This window comes from Leucopleurus acutus (assembly GCF_964270905.1).
Source record: "Leucopleurus acutus genome assembly, chromosome: 11".
NCBI lineage: Eukaryota > Metazoa > Chordata > Mammalia > Artiodactyla > Delphinidae > Leucopleurus > Leucopleurus acutus.
The window spans coordinates 37,545,761-37,570,051 of NC_139152.1; positions in this window are offsets into that span (position 1 = coordinate 37,545,761).

A 24,291-nucleotide genomic window follows, 5' to 3' on the forward strand; every position below is an offset into this window, starting at 1 on the left:
GCAGACACTACTTGTCTATTTGATAGTCATTCTCCTTTGACTCCTTACTAATATAATCCCATCTTATTCAAGATGTCAATGTGTTCTGCTAAAATAGTCGCCTCCCAGATTCAGTTGCAGCTAAGGGTTACCATGTGATCAGTTCTAGACAATAAGGTGTAAAGGGAAGAATTCATTTTTAAAAAAGAGGAGAGACTCATTTGGCAGTATCTTTGACTTTTCTGTCTAGAATGCAGCTGCAGTTCCTGGAACAACAGCACCAATTTTGCAACCATGAGGATACAGAGCAGAAAAAGAGATGGAACATGGAGATTTGATGACATTATGGAGATACTGTACAAGCCCAGGACTGCCTATCTTCAGCCTTCTTCCTATGTGATAAAAATAAAGCTTTATTTGGTTCAGCTATTGCAATCAGGCTCAGTTATTTGCAGCCAGATGTTTTACTAACTGATATATGTACTATGTATCTAACACTGTGTTGGACTCAAAAGATACAGCAGTGAACAAGATGTGGTCTTAGACACAGATAACATTATTTAATGAGAGAAACATTAAGTAAATCATAACAAAATTATTTAATTGCAACTGTTATGAAGTAAGCGCTGAGTTAGCTACATTAGCCTGGGTGAAGATGGTGGTCAAACAAGATCTTTTTAAGTAAATGACATATAAACTGAGACTTGGATAAATAAGAGTTAACTGGGTGGTGGCAGTTGGAGACAGCATTTCGGGCGGGGGGGAGAATGGTCCCTATGAGTGAAATATGGAGACTAAAGGCAGTGATACTTCATGAAGCTGGAGTAGTCAGATCAGAAAACATACGGCCTTTGGCCATGATAAGAATTTTAGACCTTAGAGCAATGGAAAGTCATTGGTAGATGTGAAGTGATCAGATCTGAGTTGTGAAGAGATAATTCTGACTACAATATGAAGGAATGGGAGGGGAGCTAGAGTGGATGTGGTGATTGAAAAGCTTGTTGAAGTTGTCCAGATCAGGAGTCAGCAAACAGCTTCCAAGGTCTGCTTCATAAATAAAATTTTAATGGAACTCAGCTACATTTACGTATTGTCTATGGCTGCTTTTGTGTTACAATGGCAGAGTTGAGCAGTTGCCATGGAGAATGTATGGTCAATATAGGCAAAAATATTTACTATCTGGCCCTTTACAAAACAAGTGTGCCAACACCTGCTCTAGACAAGAGAAGATAGTGGCTTGGACTAGTTTCATGGGGATGTAGGAAAGTGCACAGATTTGAGATGTATTTGAGATTTGCTGATGGGTTAAATTTGGGAGCTGAAGGAAATAGAGAGATGAACAATGACTTTTTTTTTTTTTACGTCTTTATTGGAGTATAATTGCTTTACACTGTTGTGTTAGTTTCTGCTATACAACAAAGTGAATCATCTATACGTATACATATATCCCCATATCACCTCCCTCTTGCGTCTCCCTCCCACCCTCCCTATCCCACCCCTCTAGGTCATCACAAAGCACCGAGCTGATCTCCCTGTGCTATGCAGCAGCTTCCCACTAGCTATCTATTTTACATTTGGTAGTGTATATATGTCAGTGCTACTCTATCACTTCATTCCAGCTTCCCCTCCCTGCCCCACGTCCCCAAGTCCATTCTCTATGTCTGTGTCTTTATTCCTGCCCTGCCACTAGGTTCATCAGTACCATTTTATTTTTAGATTCCATATATATGCGATAGCATACAGTTTTTATTTTTCTCTTTCTGACTTACTTCATTCTGTATGACAGACCCTAGGTCCGTCCATCTCACTACAAATAACTCAATTTTGTTACTTTTTATGGGTGAGTAATATTCCATTGTATATATGTGCCACATCTTCTTTATTCATTCATCTGTCAATGGACATTTAGGTTGCTTCCATGTCCTGGCTATTGTAAATAGTGCTGCAATGAACATTGTGGTACATGACTCTTTTTGGGTTTTTTTGTTTTGCAGTACAGGGGTCTCTCACTGTTGTGGCCTCTCCCCTTGCGGAGCGCAGGCTCCGGATGCGCAGGCTCAGCGGCCATGGCTCACGGGCCCAGCCGCTCCGCGGCATGTGGGGTCTTCCAGGACCGGGGCACAAACCTGCGTCCCCTGCATCGGCAGGCAGACTCTCAACAACTGTGCCACCAGGGAAGCCCCATGACTCTTTTTGAATTATGGTTTTCTCAGGGTATGTGCACAGTACTGGGATTGTTGGGTCATATGGTAGTTCTATATTTAGTTTTTTAAGGAACCTCCATACTGTTCTCCATAGTGGCTATATCAATTTACACTCCCACCAACAGTGCAGGAGGGCCTTTATTATGTTCAGGTAGGTTCACTCTATGCCCACTTTCTGGAGAGTTTTTATCATAAATGGGTGTGGAATTTTGTCAAAAGCTTTCCCTGCATCTATTGAGATAATCATATGGTTTTTATTCTTCAATTTGTTAATATGGTGTATCACATTGATTGATTTGTGTATATTGAAGAATCCTTGCATTCCTGGGATAAATTCCACTTGATCATGGTATATGATCCTTTTAATGTGTTGTTGGATTCTGTTTGCTAGTATTTTGTTGAAAATTTTTGCATCTATGTTTGTCAGTGATATTGGCCTGTAATTTTCTTTTTTTGTAGTATCTTTGTCTGGTTTTGGTATCAGGGTGATGGTGGCCTCATAGAATGAGTTTGGGAGTGTTCCTTCATCTGCAATTATGTGGAAGAGTTTGAAAAGGATGGGGGTTAGCTCTTCTCTAAATATTTGATAGAATTCACCTGTGAAGCCATCTGGTCCTGGACTTTTGTTTGTTGGAAGATTTTTAATCACAGTTTCAATTTCATTGCTTGTATTGGTCTGTTCATATTTTCTATTTCTTCCTGGTTCAGTCTTGGAAGGTTATACCTTTCTATGAATTTGTCCATTTCCTCCAGATTGTCCATTTTATTGGCATAGAGTTGCTTGTAGTAGTCTCTTAGAATGCTTTATATTTCTGCGGTGTCTGTTGTAACTTCTCCTTTTTCATTTCTAATTTTATTGGTTGGAGTCCTCTCCCTCTTTTTCTTGATGAGTCTGGCTAATGGTTTATCAATTTTGTTTATCTTCTCAAAGAACAAGCTTTTAGTTTTATTGATCTTTCCTATTGTTTTCTTTGCTTCTATTTCATTTATTTCTGCTCTGATCTTTATGATTTCTTTCCTTCTGCTAACTTTGGGTTTTGTTTGTTCTTCTTTCTCTAGTTCCTTTAGGTGTAATGTTAGATTGTTTATTTGAGATTTTTCTTGCTTCTTGAGGTAGGCTTCTATAGCTATAAACTTCCCTCTTAGAACTGCTTTTGCTACATCTCATAGGTTTTGGATCATCGTGTTTTCATTGTCATTTCTCTCTGGGTATTTTTTGATTTCCTCTTTGATTTCTTCATTGATCTCTTGGTTATTTAGTAACATCTTGTTTAGCCTTCATGTGTTTGTGTTTTTTACATTTTTTTCACCTGTAATTCATTTCTAATCTCATTGCATTGTGGTCAGAAAAGATGCATGATATGATTTCAATTTTCTTAAATTTACTGAGGCTTGATTTGTGACTCAAGATGTGATCTATCCTGGAGAATGTTCCATGCGCACTTGAGAAGAAAGTGTAATCTGCTGTTTTTGGATGGAATGTCCTATGAATATCAATTAAATCTCTCTGGTCTATTGTGTCATTTAAAGCTTCCGTTTCCTTATTTATTTTCATTTGGATGATCTGTCCATTGGTGTAAGTGAGGTGTTAAAGTCCCCCACTATGATTGTGCTACTGTCGATTTCCCCTTTTATAGCTGTTAGCAGTTGCCTTAGGTATTGAGGTGCTCCTATGTTGGTTGCATATATATTTATAATTGTTATGTCTTCTTCTTGGATTGATCCCTTGATCATTATGTAGTGTCCTTCCTTGTCTCTTGTAACATTCTTTACTTTAAAGTCTATTTTATCTGATATGAGTATTGCTACTGCAGCTTTCTTTTGATTTCCATTTGCATGAAATATCTTTTTCCATCCCCTCACTTTCAGTCTGTATGTGTCCCTAGGTCTGAAGTGGGTCTCTTGTAGACAGCATATAGATGGGTCTTGTTTTTGTATCCATTCAGTGAGCCTGTGTCTTTGGGTTGGAGCATTTTATCCATTCACATTTAAGGTAATTATCGTTATGTATGTTCCTATGACCATTTTCTTAATTGTTTTGGGTTTGTTTCTGTAGGTCCTTTTCTTATCTTGTGTTTCCCACTTAGAGAAGTTCCTTTAGCATTTGTTGTAGAGCTGGTTTGGTGGTGCTGAATTCTCTTAGCTTTTGCTTGTCTGTAAAGCTTTTGATTTCTCCACAAATCTGAATGAGATACTTGCCAGGTAGAGTATCTTGGTTGTAGGTTCTTCCCTTTCATCACTTTAAGTATATCATGCCACTCCCTTCTGGCTTGTAGAGTTTCTGCTGAGAAATCAGCTGTTAACCTTATGAGAGTTCCTTTGTATGTTATTTGTCATTTTACCCTTGCTGCTTTCAATAATTTTTCTTTATCTAACTTTTGCTAATTTGATTACTATGTGTCTTGGCTCATTTCTCCTTGGGTTTATCCTGTATGGGACTCTCTGTGTTTCCTGGAGTTGGGTGGCTATTTCCTTTTCCGTGTTAGGGAAGTTTGAGACTATAATCTCTTCAAATATTTTCTCGGGTCCTTTCTATATCTCTTCTCCTTCTGGGACCCCTATAATATGAATGTTGTTGCACTTAATGTTGTCCCCGAGGTCTCTTAGGCTGTCTTCATTTCTTTTCATTCTTTTTTCTTTATTCTGTTCCACAGCAGTGAATTTCACCATTTCATCTTCCAGGTCACTTATCCATTCTTCTGCCTCAGTTATTCTGCTATTGATTCCTTCTAGTGTAGTTTTCATTTCAGTTATTGTATTGTTCATCTCTGTTTGTTTGTTCTTTAATTCTTCTAGGTCTTTGTTAAACATTTCTTGCATCTTCTCGATCACTGCCTCCATTCTTTTTCCGAGGTCCTGGATCATCTTCACTATCATTATTCTGAATTCTTTTTCTGGAAGGTTGCCTATCTCCACTTCATTTGGTTGCTCTTCTGGGTTTTTATCTTGTTCCTTCATCTGGTACATAGCCCTCTGCCTTTTCATCTTGTCTATCTTTCTGTGAATGTGGTTTCTGTTCCACAGGCTGCAGGATCATAGTTCTTCTTGCTTCTGCTGTCTGCCCTCTGCTGAATGAGGCTATCCATACTGTCTTGATTACTCTAGCTTTGTAGTATAATCTGAAGTCAGGGAGCCTGATTCCTCCAGCTCCATATTTCTTTCTCAAGATTGCTTTGGCTATTTGGGGTCTTTTTTGTTTCCATATAAATTATGAAACTTTTTTGTTCTAGTTCTGTAAAAAAATATCATTGATAATTTGATAGGGATTGCATTGAATCTGTAGATTGCTTTTGGGAGTATAGTCATTTTCGCAATGTTGATTCTTCCAATCCAAGGACATGATATATCTCTCCATCTGTTTGTATCACCTTTGATTTCTTTCATCAGTGTCTTATAGTTTTCTGCATACAGGTCTTTTGCCTCCTTAGCTAGGTTTATTCCTAGGTATTTTATTCTTTTTATTGCAGTGGTAAATGGGAGTGTTTTGCTAATTTCTCTTTCTGAGTTTTTGTTGTTAGTGTATAGGAATGCAAGAGATTTCTGTGCATAAATTTTGTATCCTGCTACTTTACCAAATTCATTGATTAGCTCTAGTAGTTTTCTGGTGGCATCTTTAGGATCTTCTATGTATAGTATTATGTCATTTGCAAACAGTGACAGTTTTATGTCTTCTTTTCCAATTTGGATTCCTTTTATTTCTTTTCCTTCTCTCATTATCATGGCTAAAACTTCCAAAACTATGTTGAATAACAGTGGTGAGAGTGGGCACCGTTGTCTTTTTCCTGATCTTAGGGGAAATATTTTCAATTTTTCACCATTGAGAATGATGTTGGCTGTGGGTTTGTTATATATGGCCTTTATTATTGAGGTAGTTTCCCTCTATGCCCACTTTCAGGAGATTTTTTATCACAAATCGGTGTTGAATTTTGTCACAAACTTTCTCTGCATCTATTGAGATGATCATATGGTTTTTCTCTTTCAGTTTGTTAATATGGTGTATCACATCGAGTGATTTGCATATATTGAAGAATCCTTGTGTTCCTGGGATAAACCCCACTTCATCATGGTGTATGATCCTTTTAATGTGCTGTTGGATTCTGTTTGCTAGTATTTTGTTGAGGATTTTTGCATCTGTGTTCATCAGTGATATTGGCCTGTAGTTTTCTTTTTTCATGACATCTTTGTCTGGTTTTGGTATCAGGGTGATGGTGGCCTCCTAGAATGAGTTTGGGAGTGTTCCTCCCTCTGCTTTATTTTGGAAGAGTTTGAGAAGGATAGGTGTTAGCTCTTCTCTAAATGTTTGATAGAATTTGCCTCCCACAATGACTTTAAACATAAGCACCTGATAAGATGGAAAAGCAGGTTTGGGAGGGTAAAATCGAAGTGTTCTGTCTTGGAAATCTTGAGTTTAAATATCTTAGAAAGAGAGATATTATTAATATCACAGTCACTCTTTTGTTAGAATATGGAAATCCTATAATATAGAGGCTTTCCTTATGTTCTATGTTATAATCATTTCCACTCAGTAAGAATCATCCTCTTGATTTTCACATACAGAAAGTCTTCCCAAATATAATTAAATTCAGTCCATTTTAACTTTAAAACTTAAGCAAAGTTAAAAGAAATTGAGGCAAATAGATTACAATAAAAGTTTTTCTGATGTTTTGAATAAAGACATTTGTTCCTTAGTTGAGCAGTAAGTCTATCCAGTAATTATTATTTATATATTTTCAAGACTTATTTTTCATACAATCACATTTTCCCCAGTATTTTTATGCCATTAAATACTATCATACTGATCTCACAAAAATAACAAAATAATGGACCTGTTGCAGGTAAGGTATCATTTGATGAGAAACAATGGGGACCTTTGGGCATTAGATCTGATTAAGCCAAGTTTCTGTACCCTTCTAAATAAAATAATTACAGTTTTCTCTCCAAATCTGGGACACTATGCTTGACAACTGGAAATTTTTTTTAATTGTGAAAATTCAAGAAAATATCAGAAATATGGTTGTCATATATTTCTATGCCAGATCCTAAGGCATGGGAAACACCCAAATCTCCACTCAGTCCCTCTGTAAGAGGTCAGGCCTCAAGCACAGAAGGGAAAATAATCAACTGTCATGGGAAATGGTGGGGCCCAACATTTGAAACAAAACACCTTTGTGCTGGTCTTTGAATTTTCAGAAGTGTTTGGCAATATGGATATGCAATATGCTTCGTAAGACCTCCTACTGAGACTGTTAGAGGGGAAAAAAAAGCAGTCTTCCAAAATGTAAAATTCAGGATACGACTTGATCTGCACTCTTTTACTTAGAATGCCTTCACAGCTCTTGTATTAGTTTGGCAAGCTCTAGCAATCTCTTGAGTTATTGCTCCCTACCCCAATAAATGGTTTTTTTTGGCAAAACATGCTGGAAGTTTTCCTTGTACCTCAAGGATGAGACTGTTTCTTTTGAAATGCACACACTGAGAGGTGGGGAAGAAAACATCCAAGATGTAGAATTTATGGGTTTAATGAAATGTGAAAATCGGAAAAGAGAAACATCTCTTCTGAAGATGGCTTTAACTCATTAGCAAACTGGGTTAATTAAAAAGTATTAAAGTCAGACAGATCCCTTTAAATATGATAGATAATTTCTTTTTTTAATTACTATTTTCAAGCAGAGTAGTTGTTTTTTGTTTGGCTGTTTGGCTGGGTTTTGGGTGGGTTTTTTAAATTTTGGTGCTGTCTTCCATGGATAAAGCAAGGCATTCCCAGCCAAACAGTGTTCAGCTAATGCTCAGAAAGCAAAGTTTCCTCCTTCCCTCCTGAATTCACCTGCTCATGACCATAAGCCCAGCTCCAGGTGGGACAGTGTTTGCAGCTGGAGTGGAAGAGACATTGGAACAGCCACAGTGAGCTGGTTTTGATTCTCTCATCATTTCATTCACACCAGCTTCCTTTAGGAAGCCTACAAAATGTTGGTTTTTAATTGAAGTACAATTAACAAACAATAAAGTTCATCTTTTAGAATGTATCGTTCTTATATTTTGAGAAGTTTATACAGTCATGTAACCACTCCTGCAGTCAAGGTAGAGAATATTTTCATCACCTTTAAAAGATCCTTTGTGTCCCTTTGTAGTCAATCCCCAACCCTACCCCAGTCCCTGGTACCTGGCAACCAAAGATCTGATGTCTATTTCTGCCTTTTCCAGAATGTCAGATAAATAGAATCATACAGTATATAGCCTTTTGAGTTTGACTTCTTTTACTTAACAAATTGCTTTTAAATTCAATAATGTTGTATGTGTGTTATTAGTTCATTCCTTTTAATTGCTGAATAATATTCCATTATAATTATATGAGTGTACCACAACTTATTTATCCACCCAGTAGTTGGCTGTTTGGTTGTTTCTAGTTTTGGGTAAGTATGAATAATGCTGCTATAAACATGCACAGGTTTTTGTGTGGACCTATAAGAAACTGTCAAACTCTTTCCCTCAGTGACCATACCATTTTGCATTTCCACCAGTAAATGTATGAGAGTTCGTTACTCAGCACCCTCACCAGCATTTTGTATTGTCAGTTTGTTGTTATTTGAGCCATTATAACAGGTGTGTAGTGGTATCACATCGTGCTTCTAATTCACATTTCTCTACTAACTAATGATACTGCCAACTAATGACACTGAGCATTTTTTCATGTGCTTATTTGCCATGTGCACCTCTTCTTTGATGAAGTAACTCCTCAAATCTTTTGCCCACATTAATGCTTTGTTGGTTTTCTTGAGTTTTGAGAGTTCTGTGTATTCTGGTTACCAGTCCTCTATCAGATGGGTGCTTTGCAAATATTCTTCTCTCTGTCCGTGGTTTGTCTTTTTATTCTCTTCAGGATGCCACTTAAAAAGCAGAAGTTTTAAATTTTGATAAAATCTAATTTATCAACATGTTTCTTTTATGGATCATGCTTTTTGTGTCCTTTCTAAGAAATCTTTGCCTAACTCAGTGTCACAAAGACTTTTTTCCTATGTTTTCTTCTAGAGATTTTATAGTTTTAAGCTTAAATTTAGGTCTTTGATCCATTTCTAGTTAACATTTGAATACAGTATGAGGCACTATACATATGGGTGACACTTTTTACAAATGGATGTCCAGATACCCCAGCACCATTCACTGAAAAAGCCATCCTTTCTATATTGTATTGCCTTGGCACCTTTGCTGAAAATCAGTCAATATTTGTGTCTGTTTCTGTGCTCTCTACCTTGTTCAGTTGCTCTGTGTGTCTATCCTTTTGCCAATCCTATGCTGTCCTGATTACTGTAGCTTTATAGTAAGTCTTGAAATCAGGTATAGTTAGTCCTCCAACTTTTTTCTTTTTCAAAATTGTTTTGACTATTATAGATCCTTTGCCCTCCCATATAATTTTTAGAATCAGTTTATTAATTTCTACAAAAAGTCTCCTGGGATTTTGATTGGAATTATACTTAATTGATGTAACAATTTGAGAGAAATTGACATTTTGACAACACTGAGTTTTCTGATCCATAAGGACACCACTTCATTTATTTAGATCTTTTATTATTTTTGTCATCAGTGTTTTTCAGTCTTTAGCATACAAATTTTGCACATATTTTGTTAGGTTTATCTTTAAGTATTCTACATATTGGATGTTATTTTAAATGTAAATTGGATGTACTTTAAAAAATATTCTGTTTCCAGTTGTTCCTTACTAGTATATGGAATACAACTGATTTTTTTAATATACTGCTCTCGTATCCTGATACTTCAATAAATTTACTTTTAAGATCTAGCAGCATTTCCATAGATTCTTTTGGATCTTCTATGTAAACAATCATGTCATCTGAGAATACAAACAGTTTTAATTTTTTCTTTCCAAAATACATGGCTTTTGTTTTTCTTGCCTTATTATACTTTCTAGAACCTCCAGTACAATGGAAATTCTTCCCTGTTTCTGATCTTAGTGGGAAGATCTAAGAGTTAATCACCATTAAGGTTTTTTGTAGATTTCTTTGGTAGATGAATTCTATCAGGCTGGGGTATTCCCTTCATTCCTAGTTTGCTAAGAGGTTTTTTTTTTTTTTTTTTGATGAATGGATCTTGAATTTTTTCAAAGTCTTATTTGCATCCATTATGATGATAATAAGGTTTTTCTTTTTTAGACTGTCCATATTGTGAATTACATTGATTTTCAAATGTTGAACCAACCTTACCTTCCTGGGATAAACCTCAGTTGGTCAGGTTTTATTAGTCTTTTTACATATTGCTGGACTCAATTTGTGAATACTTTGTTAAGGTCTTTTGGATCTGTGTTCATGAGGAATATTGGAGTGCTCTCAAGACAATACTGGTTTCACAAATGAGTTGGGAAGTATTAGCTCCTCTTCAATTTTCTGGAAGACTTTTGAGCAAAATATGTTAGGTAGTATTCAGCTTTAAAGTCCTCTGACATGGAGAGGTTTTATGGTGGGGGGAGGGTTTAGCCATAGAGTCAATTTATTTAATAGATACAGTACTGTTCCATTCATTTATTTTTTTTCTCCATTGAGGTTTTTTTTTCTTTTTTTTTTCAGCTATTAGTTTGTATTTTTCAAAGTTTTTTTTTTTTTTTTGGCATGTTCAGTTTTAACAGATGGACTAAGGAAAATTGATTCTGCTATCTTACTGGAATAACTTCTTTGAGAAATCTTTTTTAGAGAAAACAAATACCAAAAAAAAAAAAAAAAATACCACCCCAGGGTTAGTATATATGTCAAAGAAGATAAAGACTAAAAGTAGCTGCATCATAACCTGTCAACATGATCTCCTTCTTTTCTGTTTAAAATGGTCCTGGCTGAAACTTACAACTGTAGCCTGAAACAAATATGATTAGAATTTCCAAGACAGGATGAGCTAATTAATTAATTAACTCAACAACAACTGATGAAGACTTCGCTTGTCCACTTTGTACAAAGCACTTTGCGGCATACAAAGCAAAGGAGCCACCTCCAGGGAGTTGTAATCTATCCAGGTAGTCAACTGGAAATATCCATAAAGACAGGTATGATCAAGCACAAATGAATATAAAGTGAACTTTCTATTGGAATGCTGGAAAAGCAGAAAGGAGCATATTGGAAATTTTAATTTAAAAGGTGAGTTCTGAGATGGATTTTCAGAAAATGGACAAATATTGGCAAGAATAAATAGGGATGATGTTTCTGGAAGAGAGAGAGGCACAGATAGAACTATTGTTTGGAGGTCCTTAGCAAAAGATGTAGTTGAAAAAGTGCAAGGAGTGAATTGCTATGGAGAGACTCCTGGGCAATAGAGACTCCTTAGGCTTAAGAAAGGGAACCAACATTACATGACTGAATTTCCAGGCCAGTTCTTTGAGGTCATTCTTCTTCTCAGTTTCCTGATGAGCATATTAACAGTAGAGCATTTAGATAATTTGCCCAATAGTCACCAATGTCAATGGTAACCTGGCACCTGAACTCAGGCCTCAGATCAGAACAAAACTTCTCCCACTACCTTATATACTTTGCCAGTTAAAGAAGTTCAACAACGCCCAACCAGAGATTCTCCACTGCAGTGTTAGAATCAACCATGAAGTGAATTGCAAGTAATTTGTTGCTAGTAATATGTATTCATCCATTCATTCAATAAATACACACTGAATGCCTTGCTGTGTACCAGCACTGTGCTTAGGTGCCACAGATACAGCAGCAAACAAACATTCTTCCAACCATCATGAAGCTTATTTTCTAACGATGAAAACAAGCACTGGACAAGTCACTATATGTGAGATTGAGACCTTTTTAGAAAGAAGTACATCCCACTGTGGAGGCATTAAAAAGGGTACATAACTTGGCAAGAATATACAGTGAAGAAAAGAAGTCTCTTCAGCAAGCGGTGTTGGGAAAGTTGGACAGCCGCATGTAAATCAATGAATTTAGAACACTCCCTCACACCGTTCACAAAAATAAACTCAAAATGGCTTAAAGACTTAAATATAAGACATGATACCATAAAACTCCTAGATGAGAACATAGGAAAAACATAAATCATAGCAATGTTTTCCTAGGTCTGTCTCCCAAGGCAATAGAAATAAAAGCAAAAATAAACAAATGGCACCTAATCGAACATATAAGCTTTTGCATAGCAAAGGAAACCATAAACGAAATGAAAAGACAACCTATGAACTGGGAAAAAATATTTACAAGTGATGCAACTGACAAGGGATTAATTTCCAAAATATACAAACAGCTCATACAACTCAATAACAAAAAACAAACAACCCAATCAAAAAATGGGCAGAAGACCTAAACAGACATTTCTCTAAAGAAGACATACAGATAGTGAACTAGCACATGAAAAGATGCTCAACATCTCTAATTATTAAAGAAATGCAAATCAAAACTACAATGAGGTATCACCTAACACCAGTCAGAATGGCTATCATTAAAAAGTCTACAAATAATAAATGTTGGTGAGGGTGTGGAGAAAAGGGAACCCTCCTATGCTGTTGGTGTGAATGTAAATTGGTGCAGTCACTACAGAAAACAGTATAGAGGTTCCTCAAAAAACTAAAAATAGAGTTTCCATATGATCCAGCAATCCCACTCCTGGGCATATATCCAGACAAAACTCTAATTCGAAAAGATACATGCACCCCAATGTTCACAGCAGGACTATTTACAATAGCCAAAACGTGGAAACAACCTAAATGTCCATCAACAGATGAATGGAAAAAGATGTGGTATACGTATGCAATGGAATATTACTCAGTCATAAAAAAAGAATGAAATAATGCCATTTGCAGCAACATGGATGGACCTAGAGATTATCATACTAAGTGAAGTAAGTCAGATAGAGAAAGACAAATATAATATGATGTCACTTATATGTGAAATCTAAAAAAAATTGATACATATGAACTTATCTACAAAACAAATAGACTCACAGACATATAGAACAAACTTATGGTTACTAAAGGGTCAAGGAGAGGGATAAATTAGGAGTTTGGCATTAACATACACACACTACTATATATAAAATACATAAATGAGAACCTACTGCATAGCACAGTGAACTATATTCAATATCCTTTAATAAATGATGATGGAAAAGAATTGGAAAAGGTATATATGCATATATATACATATATATATATATATGGATATATATGACTGAATCACTTTGCTGTACACCAGAAACTAACACAACATTGTAAATCAACTATACTTCAATTTAAAAAAAGGGGCGGGGGCAGGGGGACATAACCCTGTCTGAAGGTCTCTGTAAAGGAGTGATAGTTAAGCTGAAATTTGCAGTTGTTAGCTAAATTAGTGTGTGTGTGTGTGTGTGTGTGTGTGTGTGTGTTGGAGGGAGGCATTGTTTTAGCAGCAGAAGCAACAATAATAAAATGTCATACCTTATATCTTGGGAAATGATTGTAGGGTTTTTAGCAAGGGAGTAACACAACAAATTCTTCAGATATATATTCTTAAAAATTCATTCTGATCGCACTGCAGAGAGCAGACTATAGAGGGACATGATGCTAGAGATCATTGAGGAGAGCACTGCAGTACCAGGATGAGAGAAGAGTGTGGCAGAGGTCAGCCTTCCTTGAGAGCTAGATTGAACTGGACGTGGAAGTTGACAGAAAGAGAGGAGCCAAGGACAAGCCCCAGATTTGTACATTTGCAACAAGGTAGCTGGTAGAGTGCCCTTTACCCAAATTAGGAAAATTCAGAAAGAACAGACGTAGCGTTGGGTGGAGGTGGTAGGCAGATGACAAGCTCAGTTTAGGAAAGTTGAATCGGACGTGTGGAGTGCAGTGGTTAAGAGTATGGCTGGTGAAGCCAGACTATCTATCCCAACACTACCATTAACAACTGTGTGGCTACGATTAGTTATTCATTCTCTCTGGATCTCAGTTTCACCATCTGTAAAATGGTGATAATAACAGTATTTACCTCATACAATTATTATTAAGATTAAAATTAGTTACACATGTAAAGCTCTGTTTTAGTACAACAGCTGGGTTTTTTTTGGAAACTATTATTATGTGACTGTGAGATGTTCAATATACAACTGAATGTATTGCTTCAAAAGTCGGGAAAAGCATAGGGTCATTGTAGGATGGAGCTTCTCAGCTCCCTTGTGTTTGAGTGAGGGTCATGTAGCTAAGTTGGATGCACTTAATAAGCAGTGCAAGAACCTCTTGCCCTGTGGCATAGAGAGGCTGGTAAAGTTTGAGAAGAAAACTACTCCCTCCAGGGTCTCTGAGTAATTACAAAAACAAAGTCTCCATGCCAACCTCAGGCAGATATGTAGCATAAGTGAGAAATAAATCTTTAAGTCACTTAACATTTGAGGATTATCTGTTATTGCAGCATAACCTAGTCTGTACTGACTGACACATCAATGAGCTATTTTATTATGAAAATGACATGCACAGTTTGAGAAGCTGTGGGTCTAAAGTAAAATACTTTATATGTTTAAAGTAGATTTATATTCTGCAAATTATTTCCTCTGGAGATGGGTTTCCTTCTAAGTATGGGTCTAGATTGCATCTTGCTATCTAAAGAAGAAGCTACTTGCACTGTTTACAATAGCCAAGACATGGAAGCAACTTAAATGTCCATCGACAGATGAGTGGATAAAGAAGATGTGGTATATATACACAATGGAATATTACTCAGCCATAAAAAAGGATGAAATAATGCCATTTGCAGCAACATAAATGGACCTAGAGATTATCATACTAAGTGAAGTAAGTCAGACAGAGACAAATATCATATGATATTGCTTATATGTGGAATCTAAAAAATTGATACAAATGAACTTATTTACAAAACAGAAATAGACTCACAGACACAGAAAACAAACTTATGGTTACCAAAGGGGAAAGGCGGGGAATAAATTAGGAGCCTGGAATTAACATATACACACTACTATATATAAAATAGATAACCAGTAAGGACCTACTGTAGGACACAGGGAATTATACTCAATATCTTGTAATAACCTATAATGGAAAAGAATCTAAAAAAGGATATTTATTTATATGTGTATACATATGTATAACTGAATCACTTTGCTGCACACCTGAAACTAACACAACATTGTAAATCAACTATATTTCAATAAAGGATTTTTAAAAATAAAATAAAGAAACTGCTTGTCTTAGAGTGACATGTGGGCTCCTAACTGAGGAGCTGTTACTAGAACATGAGAAACTGAGACCACAGGAAGAACATGCAGGCATGATTTTTACTTCATACTTGGAAAAGCATAAGGAGAAGCCTGACTAGACTTGGCAAAATTCAACTAACCTGGTGTTATTTAAATCTACTCAACCCACATTTTGAGAAATTAGAAAAGAAGAAACTGTCCTTTCCTTTATGATTCAGAAGAGAGAAATACAAGGAAATGACCCTCCTACATCTGTCTATCCTTTGCACAAAGCTGAACAGTTGTGTTCTGCTATGGTTTCCTTGAAGGCAAGACACAGCTGTGGATAGGAAATGAGGTCTCTCCTGTCGGCAGAGGACCTTCCCACTCACAGTCGCCCTGGGAAGAGGCAGATCCAGGGACTGAGAGTAACAACTGGGAACGCAGACCTTAAGCTGGAGATGAGGGGGAAACTCCTTCTTTGGGCTTTACTCTCTCAGACATAGAGCCCCAAATATCCAGACAGCTTGCATGCGGGTGAGGGCGGCTGGCATCCTCAGCAGGGTTGCTGGCTGGCAGCTAGTTGGAGAGGAAACCCTATAGCCAAGGAATCACTAAGTAAGACACCCCAAAATGATGGTGGGCTGCAATGGACGGCTCCAAGAGCCTCCATATTTAATAGCCAGTTGTAACTTTCTCTTCTGTAATTTCCTCTGTTTCCTGAGCTTCCAGTAAAGTTTTGGTTGACATCAAAGCCTGGTTTCAGGGCTTCCCTGGTGGCGCAGTGGTTGAGAGTCCGCCTGTCAGTGCGGGGGACACGGGTTCATGCCCTGGTCTGGGAGGATCCCACATGCCGCGGAGCGGCTGGGCCCGTGAGCCATGGCCGCTGAGCCTGCGCGTCCGGAGCCTGTGCTCCGCAACGGGAGAGGCCACAGCAGTGAGCGGCCCGCATACCGCACAAAACAAAACAAAACAAAAGCCTGGTTTCAGTATGGCTGAGAAGAATTAGGGGAAAGGTCTGTGTCTGTGCTTAGTCCGGTAATAAAGGAGTAACTCACCTTGAAGTCAACATGGCAGGGGCAGCATCAATGCATGTCCAGCACAGAGATCAATGGGCTGCAACTGAGGAACAGCTGAGGACAAGCAGAGGGCTGGGAGCCCATGTAAAACACTCCCGAAGAAGAAATTAGAAGGAACCTGAGAAGGGCATCCTGCTCTCAAGCAGGTGGAGACCATCAATCAGGAGACACTAGGTTAAACCCTGACCTCATTTGCACTGGTGAGGCCGGAGGGATATGGGTTACAAACATAATCCCGAGAGTATGCCTCCTTGGAAAGAGAGGCTCTGTGGGAGTTTGTCTGCCAAGTGGAAATTGCTGGCACATATATCAGGTGAAAAAAATTTGAGACGCTCTCTTCTAGGCAATGGGGAATCTCTGTGGGCTTTCAGACAGGGAAGTGAGGAGATGAAATTATTTTGAATTTTTACAATTTTCCAATATCATCATAGTGAACAAAGGCTTGTTTTTCAATAACTATGCTATTAAGAAAGTTATAAATATTGTAAGGGAAGTGTGTTTTCAGTTGAAACGAGACAGTAAATCAAGCTTGAAGCTTACGGGTTTAGTTAAGTGAAATGTAGGTGAAACAAAATCTCAATAAATCAAGAAATCCATCCTGAATGTAAGCAGTTCATTAATTAAAACTCACAGCCCAGTATAAGATTTACACAACTCTGAAGTGACAACACTGAAATAGCATCTGCTTCCAAGCATCTGCTCCCCAAGAAAGTTTGCTCTTCTTACTAAACAATAGGATAAATCAGGATCCTCCTATAATCCTTTTAGGATTGTCAGGGTTTCCCATGAAATTTTCAGATGGCCTGGGCACGCTCATTTCACTTCAGTAACAAAATCCACAGCTATAATTTGCTCATTTTCCAACTTTGAAGTAGCAATCACGCAAATCTCAAATTGTAGATGTCGAGCAAAAAAAAGATTAAAGCTGAAGGAGGGGAGCTGAGGAGATTGAGGGGAAGGAGAGGAAAAGAGTGGAATGCAGTTTTCTAGGAGCGAGGGCGCCCAGGGGTGAACTAACTGAGGGCAAAAAAAGTCATCAATACTAAAACTAGAAACAAAATGAAGAAAATGTCTGATGCAGAAGCCAGCGTGCTTACAGTGGAGTTGCCTTATATGTGCATTTAACTTTCTGAAGTTCACCCACATGTGATAAAGGAAACCGCACAGATAAAGGAAACCACATAGATAAAGGAAAAGAACAACAACAACTTAAATAGGTATGGCTGATTTTGCGTGCTATTCCTGCTCAGTGAACCATGCTCTGTAGTGAGACCTGGAGGGGCAACATGAATCTGGTTTTCCCTTAGCTTGTAAGCGTCTCTCACTGTGTGTGCATCTGACTGCACTGAATATCAATCTAGGGTTTAAAGATATGTATGTTTTGAACAACATGGTTCTTAAACTCAAGCCAACTACTTCATCAGGTACCCGATGGGATGGGGGTTAAGGATAGCATGGGAAGAAAGAGGGAAATACTATCAGTGGATTAATTAAAAGATGTATGTTAGTCTCTGTATTGGATAGGACTCACACAGATAAGCAGAAGCACTATGAGTGAGACAGAATAAGGAATGTAAGGATTAGACCTTATACAATTACGGAAGTTGGTAAAAAGTTTATGGAAAGCTGCTACCCAGGCATCGGGTAGTGGGCCTAAAGTTGCTGTAGGTCAGCAAGACTGCAGTAAGAAGAAAAGCTGGATGTGAAGTGGGGGAGGTCAAGGACAAACCGGAACCCACAAGGGCAAACTGGAACCCAGAGAACAAAATGGAACCTGTATCGATCTCGTATCACCTCCAGTCTTGCTAAGGCTGGTCATCTGTAGAAGTAGCTGGTGACTTTCACTATGAAGCTACACATGCACTTGGTCCAGGACTTAGAGAAGCTAAAGGAGAAGATCTGGCTGGAGCTGATGGGGCCACAGGCCCAGCTGCAGCCCCACTGCCAACAAGGTAAGAAGTAGATAAGCCACAACAAGCATAAGCTACTTCAGCAACCAGGGCCTCAGCTCACCCTTACAAGCATCATGGCTGCCACTTCCCTTCTGCCTTTCAAATCACATGCAAACTTTTCTCATGGCCAACCCTAATCCAGAACCAGACGTGGAAGGGAATTCTAGGAAAAGGAGCTCCAATTTAGCAAAACGGACACACTACGAAGCCATTGTGGTCTCCAACAGTAGGCGTCTCTCTAAGGAATTTCCAAGGATAATGCTGATGAAATGTTTACCTTATGTGCCGTCTTTAGAACACAACGCTTGTTAAAATGTAACTCCACTATTCAAAGTGACTTGTACTAACATTATAAGTGGGAAAATTGTCACTCACTTCTGGTACCAACATTCTGGCTGGTACATTCTTCTCTCTTCCATCATTAAGGCAATTACGGTCTCCCTGCTGAGAATACAATCGACTCCACAATATGATGTTATCAACAGTCTTCCCAGAGATCCTGTGTTTAGAAAGTTTTTTTTAAAATACAAACTCTCTTCCATATGTGTTGTGATTTTTTAAAAAGTACTTGAAAAGCCCTTATTTGTTGCCACTGATCTGCCAACCTGACATTTGATCGTCAAAAAAAAATCTTTTTAAACCTGGGTAACACTAAACACTGTACATTTCCTATTTCCTTTTGTTTCCCAAAGCATTTGTATTGGTAAAACTTTCAATATTCATAACTCTGAGACTTGACACTTTTTCTGGAAAACAATTCCATTATGGGAAAAGGTTATGGCATTTCATTCCCTTTAAGTCATGGTTTACACAAATATATGTTCCATCCCAGTAATTTCTCAGAGTGCCCAAGAGCTTAGTGATAGCTGAATTCTGAGTAAAACCATTAGCTTGGATGACCATTAACTAATAACTGCTATTATATGCTCTTTAATGACACGGTGAGCTCATTGAGGTCAGGGCCATGTCTCATCCGTATTTGTATTCAAAGCAACTGGCATGCACTAAGCACTCAGTAAATATTTATCAAAAGACTGAATGGTTTTTTGTGGGCCTTTAATTGTTTGTCTTTAAAAGTGACTAACTCTGGATGAGTGACTCAGATCCAGAATTGCAAATTCTAGGTGAGTATAGAAAACACAGCTGAGGTTAGTGGACAAAGAAAGGGAGTTATTCTCAATCTCTTTGCCCTTAATTCACTTCCATCAAAAACTGTTTCTTGATTATATACTATATATCAAACTTTGCATCAGACTGTAGAAAAATAAAAATAAATGAGACAAGGGCCTCGCCCACAAGTATTTCACAGTCTTGTCTGGCCTAAAGACCCAGAGGCAAATAACTAACTTCAGAGTAAATGCTTTTAATGGAGCAAGAAGTGAGCAAATGTATTTTCTAGTTAGAATCTTAAACTACCCAGAAAGAGGTGGCTGGAGTTCCAGGACTGAGAGGTGCATAAATGGTACGGCTCCATTTTTTGCTTCCTAAATTCAGATGCCCAGTTTGGGGGGAGGGGGCAGTTTACTAGGCTCCCCGCCTCCGGACAATCCAGGTCCCTCCACAGCCTAAGGAAATTAGTGCTTATTAACATACCTAAGCCTGTAAAACTGGAAAAGTCACTTAGATATGGCTTTCCAAACAGAACTCAGGAGGCAGCCATTCATTCCAGTAAAGTATTTCTCAGATGCACACAGTAGAGCATTGTATAAGTACACTGCATCTTTAAGAAGAATTGAGTTTGTGTCTATATTGTCATTCACTTATTTGGCTAATCCTTTCAGAGCACCTGCCAGGGACTGACAGGGATTCCTGATTGGCTACCACGCATGAAACCAAGGACCAGCAATTGCTAATATCAAGGTGAATATCAAGGAGCTTGAGTTAGATGACAAACAATTTCAAAAGAATATGACGATGTATAAGCAGATAATAATGGCACCATATTTATATATATGAATATATGTATAAAACTTTGCTTTGGGGAGACTTTGGTAGAACTTCAGAGAGGAGATATTTCCACTGAATCTTGAAGACTGACTAGGAGTCCACCAAATACAAAAAAGAAAAGCCTTCCAGAGATAACTGGTACAATTTAACCAAGCATATTTTAGGTAATAGTTTTAAGGACTTCCTAGTCACCTTCTTTAGGTACCGATTGACCCCAAAGGTAGCCAGTGAAGCAAATTCTCCAGTATCACTCTGAAGCTTCTTTGGAATTTTGGGTGGTTCCAAAAGAACTGGGAACAAGCGAGACATCCAAATACATATATTGAATCACTGTGTTAATTGACTAAATATATAAAAAGTGAAACTCTAGCTAAGAGCACATGAGCAGGTCAGTCTGACCTACCTTCAAACACCATTTTTTTTTTTTTTTTTTTCTTTTTGTGGTACGTGGGCCTCTCACTGCCGTGGCCGCTCCCGTTGCGGAGCACAGGCTCCGGACGCGCAGGCTCAGCGGCCGTGGCTCACGGGCCCAGAGGCTCCGCGGCATGTGGGATCCTCCCGGACCGGGGCACGAACCCGCGTCCCCTGCATCGGCAGGCGGACTCTCAACCACTGCGCCACCAGGGAAGCCCCAAACACCATTCTTATTCCTCTGGTAGTGAAATATGAGCCTCCCCAAGAACATGCTTGGATCTACCAAATTAACAAATATTTAATTGATGGCTACTCTGTTTAAATCGCTTGTCTAGGCTCTATGAGCCTGGAGATTGATAAAAGAAAAGGAAACTTTTCAAATGACAAAAGTATCCATATTTCTAGGGGGCAAAGACCAGGCCTTTAGAGGGCCAATAAAAAGGATGGTTCAGTTGCCAATTACGTTTCCCACCTAACATAACTCATTCATTTATTCTCCTATAGTCTTGTTTCTGACTTTGTGTTCTGTAAGGTCTTTCTTGTTGTTTTAAGAAAAATCCACTGGGCTGGAATCAAATAGTGAATGCCCTTCATTTGGCATAATTATGTTTTACAGTGTTTTTCTAACCATCCTCTTGCTTTGAAATTTCAGAAGCTCAGTAAGAACGATCTGGGGAGCATTAACTCCTCAGACACCCAAAACTGTTATTTACCATTTAGTTTTCATTAAAATTTCCATTAACCTTTCCTCCATCAGCACACAGATTATAAACTGCAATCAATTTTCTATTGAATAGAAGGAAATGTTGCTTATAACTGATTAAACAACTAAATAAATGATTTTGCTCTCACTTTCATCCTGGGTTCTACAGAGTTGCTTTCTAATCATTTCACAAGCAGTTTGGTAACTCTTACCAAATGTTAGTAAAAGTAACTGTGTAAAAGTAAAATTTTACAAAAAGGTTAAGTTTCCAAATATGTAGATCAAACCCCGCAGTAGAATCAACTCTCAATTATTTATACCTAGGTGCAAATCTAGGCATAACAAGACACATAATTGAGAGAGCAGCTAAATTAGGCAAAGTGTAGAAGGTTTGTTCAAAGTTCCATTTGAGACATATACATGTGGAAATCATAGAAGCTATTATTTGCATATATCAAAAGTTGAGTAGCACAATAGAGAGTATTTGGATTCCAGTAACTCCTCTAGTAACAAAGGAGATGTATTTCAATTATTTGACCTTGTGGTCAGAGATCTCATTACCAGAGGTAAAAGTACTAGAAGCCTTAGGTATGTATTCCAGAACATTCTTTCGCTGTGTCAGAGAACTTCTTACTACCCTGAACTTTGGGCGAAGTGAGAGAAAATACTGGGCCCTTTCGCATTTTGAGGGGTACTCATGCCTGTTTTAGGAAAATTACTTAAATTATGACAATAATAAAAATTAAGAGCTAAAATTTATTGAGCTATTATTATGTTCCAGGAACTTCACAGACACAGTCATCTTTAATCCTAACACAGCTCTCTAGCATAGACAGTAGTAATTATTCCCATTTTACAGGTGAGATAAGGTCCAAAGAGCTTAAGGAAATTTGCCAAAGACCCACAGCTATAGCGTGTGAAAGCCAAAATTCAAGCACTGGTCTGTCTGACTTATAAGCCCAAACTCCCAACACTTCTCCAAGCCATAGGGACTGACATTTTACAGCCCAGATATTACATATTGAATATCCTCAAGTAATGCCTCCAATCTCCAAGAGCCTGAGGTCTCAGCCAGCCCCTGACCTCTCTCCGTGTCATCTGCAAGAGATCTGGACCTGCCACAGTGCTACTTCCTCTTCCTGGCTAGCAGGGCCCAGCACTGAGGTTATACAGGGTCCTATTAAAAATATCCCCCTTCCCCACTCAGGTTTAGAACTAACTTAGAAGATAGACTCAGGAATCGGTCAACATAGAAATGTCAGCTCTACTACCACAAGGACTGCATCAGAGGACAGAACTAAGAAATGTAATCAAATAGGCTAAATTAAGCTCTTAGCTCTGGGTCCCCTTTCACCCACCTGGATGTTAGGACCCAAGCCGGAGGGAAGGCTTGGGACTATAGGGCAGATGTACTTACTCAGGGTTGCAGCCTCAGCCTGGTCCAGGACAAAGAAGAGGAAGAAACAAAATCTCTCACGCTCTCAGCCTTTTAATAAATTGATTCTATCCACTTGTGAGTCATAGATCTAAGGCTGTGGCCCAGCATCAGGTGGGGCGCCCATCCTACACAAGGAGAGGTGAGCAAGGGGCACAGAGGGCTGCTCTAGTGGAACAGCCTCCAGTGGAAATCCGAGTAGTAGAGGGACCAAACTCCCACCTCATAAGAAGTTCTTTGTACCCTTGCCAGGGGCTTGGTGGTTTTGTGAAAAATAGATTTTCACAGGATTCTATTAAACTAAATATGATTATACTTGAAAAGAAGAAAAATCAAAGGAAAAATTTCCTATTGTTCCAAAGGTGAGTACTATCACCAGACATAGTAATGCATTAAGAAAGAGAAAAAAATCTCCACCTACAAAGAATTTATCATTTCATTGGTGGTGGCGGGGGAACGAGTGTGAGATGAGAGGAAAAAATGCGTGATCCGTATGGCGTTGCAAGACTTGTTTGCCCCTGAGATCCACTCTCTACCCTCCTCCACCTGGCTCTATGACCTGGGAGCCTGCCCTCGTGGTCTGCGTCGACAGCCTCCTCCTTTCCCGACGGCTGGTTGGGTAAAGCCAGGTGGAGAACACTGCCAGATGCTAGACAGCGAGCAGACAGTAAGGTTGGGATGTTTATTTGTTTGCTTGTTTTTTGGCCGCACCGCAGGGCTCGTGGGTTCTTACTTCCCCGACCAGGGATCGAACCCGCGTCACTGGCAGTGAAAACGCGGAGTGCTAACCACTGGACAACCAGGGAAGTCCCAGGTTGGGATGTTTATTGCCTCAGAGCGGTGGGCGTTGGCTGAATCCCTCTGCTGAAGGCCACAGCTCCTGTCCGGCGGTGCCTCTGAGTTTCTATAACCGTTCCCTCGCCTGCCCCTTCGGTCCTAGTGGTGGGACCAGCCTCTGGGGTACAGCGCCGTATTCATTTCCCTAGCTCCTGCCGCACCTTCAGAAGTAGTCCCTTTATGAAACACTGGTCAAATTACCCCATTTGATTGTGCAATCTCTTTCCTGCCCAAGACCCTGACAGATAAATACATACATAATGATAAAAGCAGCTCTTTACAGCTTTCAAACCTTTTTTACCTTTTGAGTCGCCTGGACTCCTGCAATGGCCTGCTAAATGATTGCTCACACCCACAGGTGCCCTGTCTTAGCCCGTTCTCCACAGGGCAGCCACGAGACACTCCTCTCTGTTTAAAACCCGTCTTTGGCTTCCCATGGCACCCAGAATAAAATCCATATATCTTACAGGGTCCCAGAGAGCGCTCCATCTCACCTGGCCTTCCACTCCAACCTGACTACATCCTTCAAGCACCAGGTTCCCTCCTGCCTCAGGATCTCTATAAACGCTGGAATCCTAGC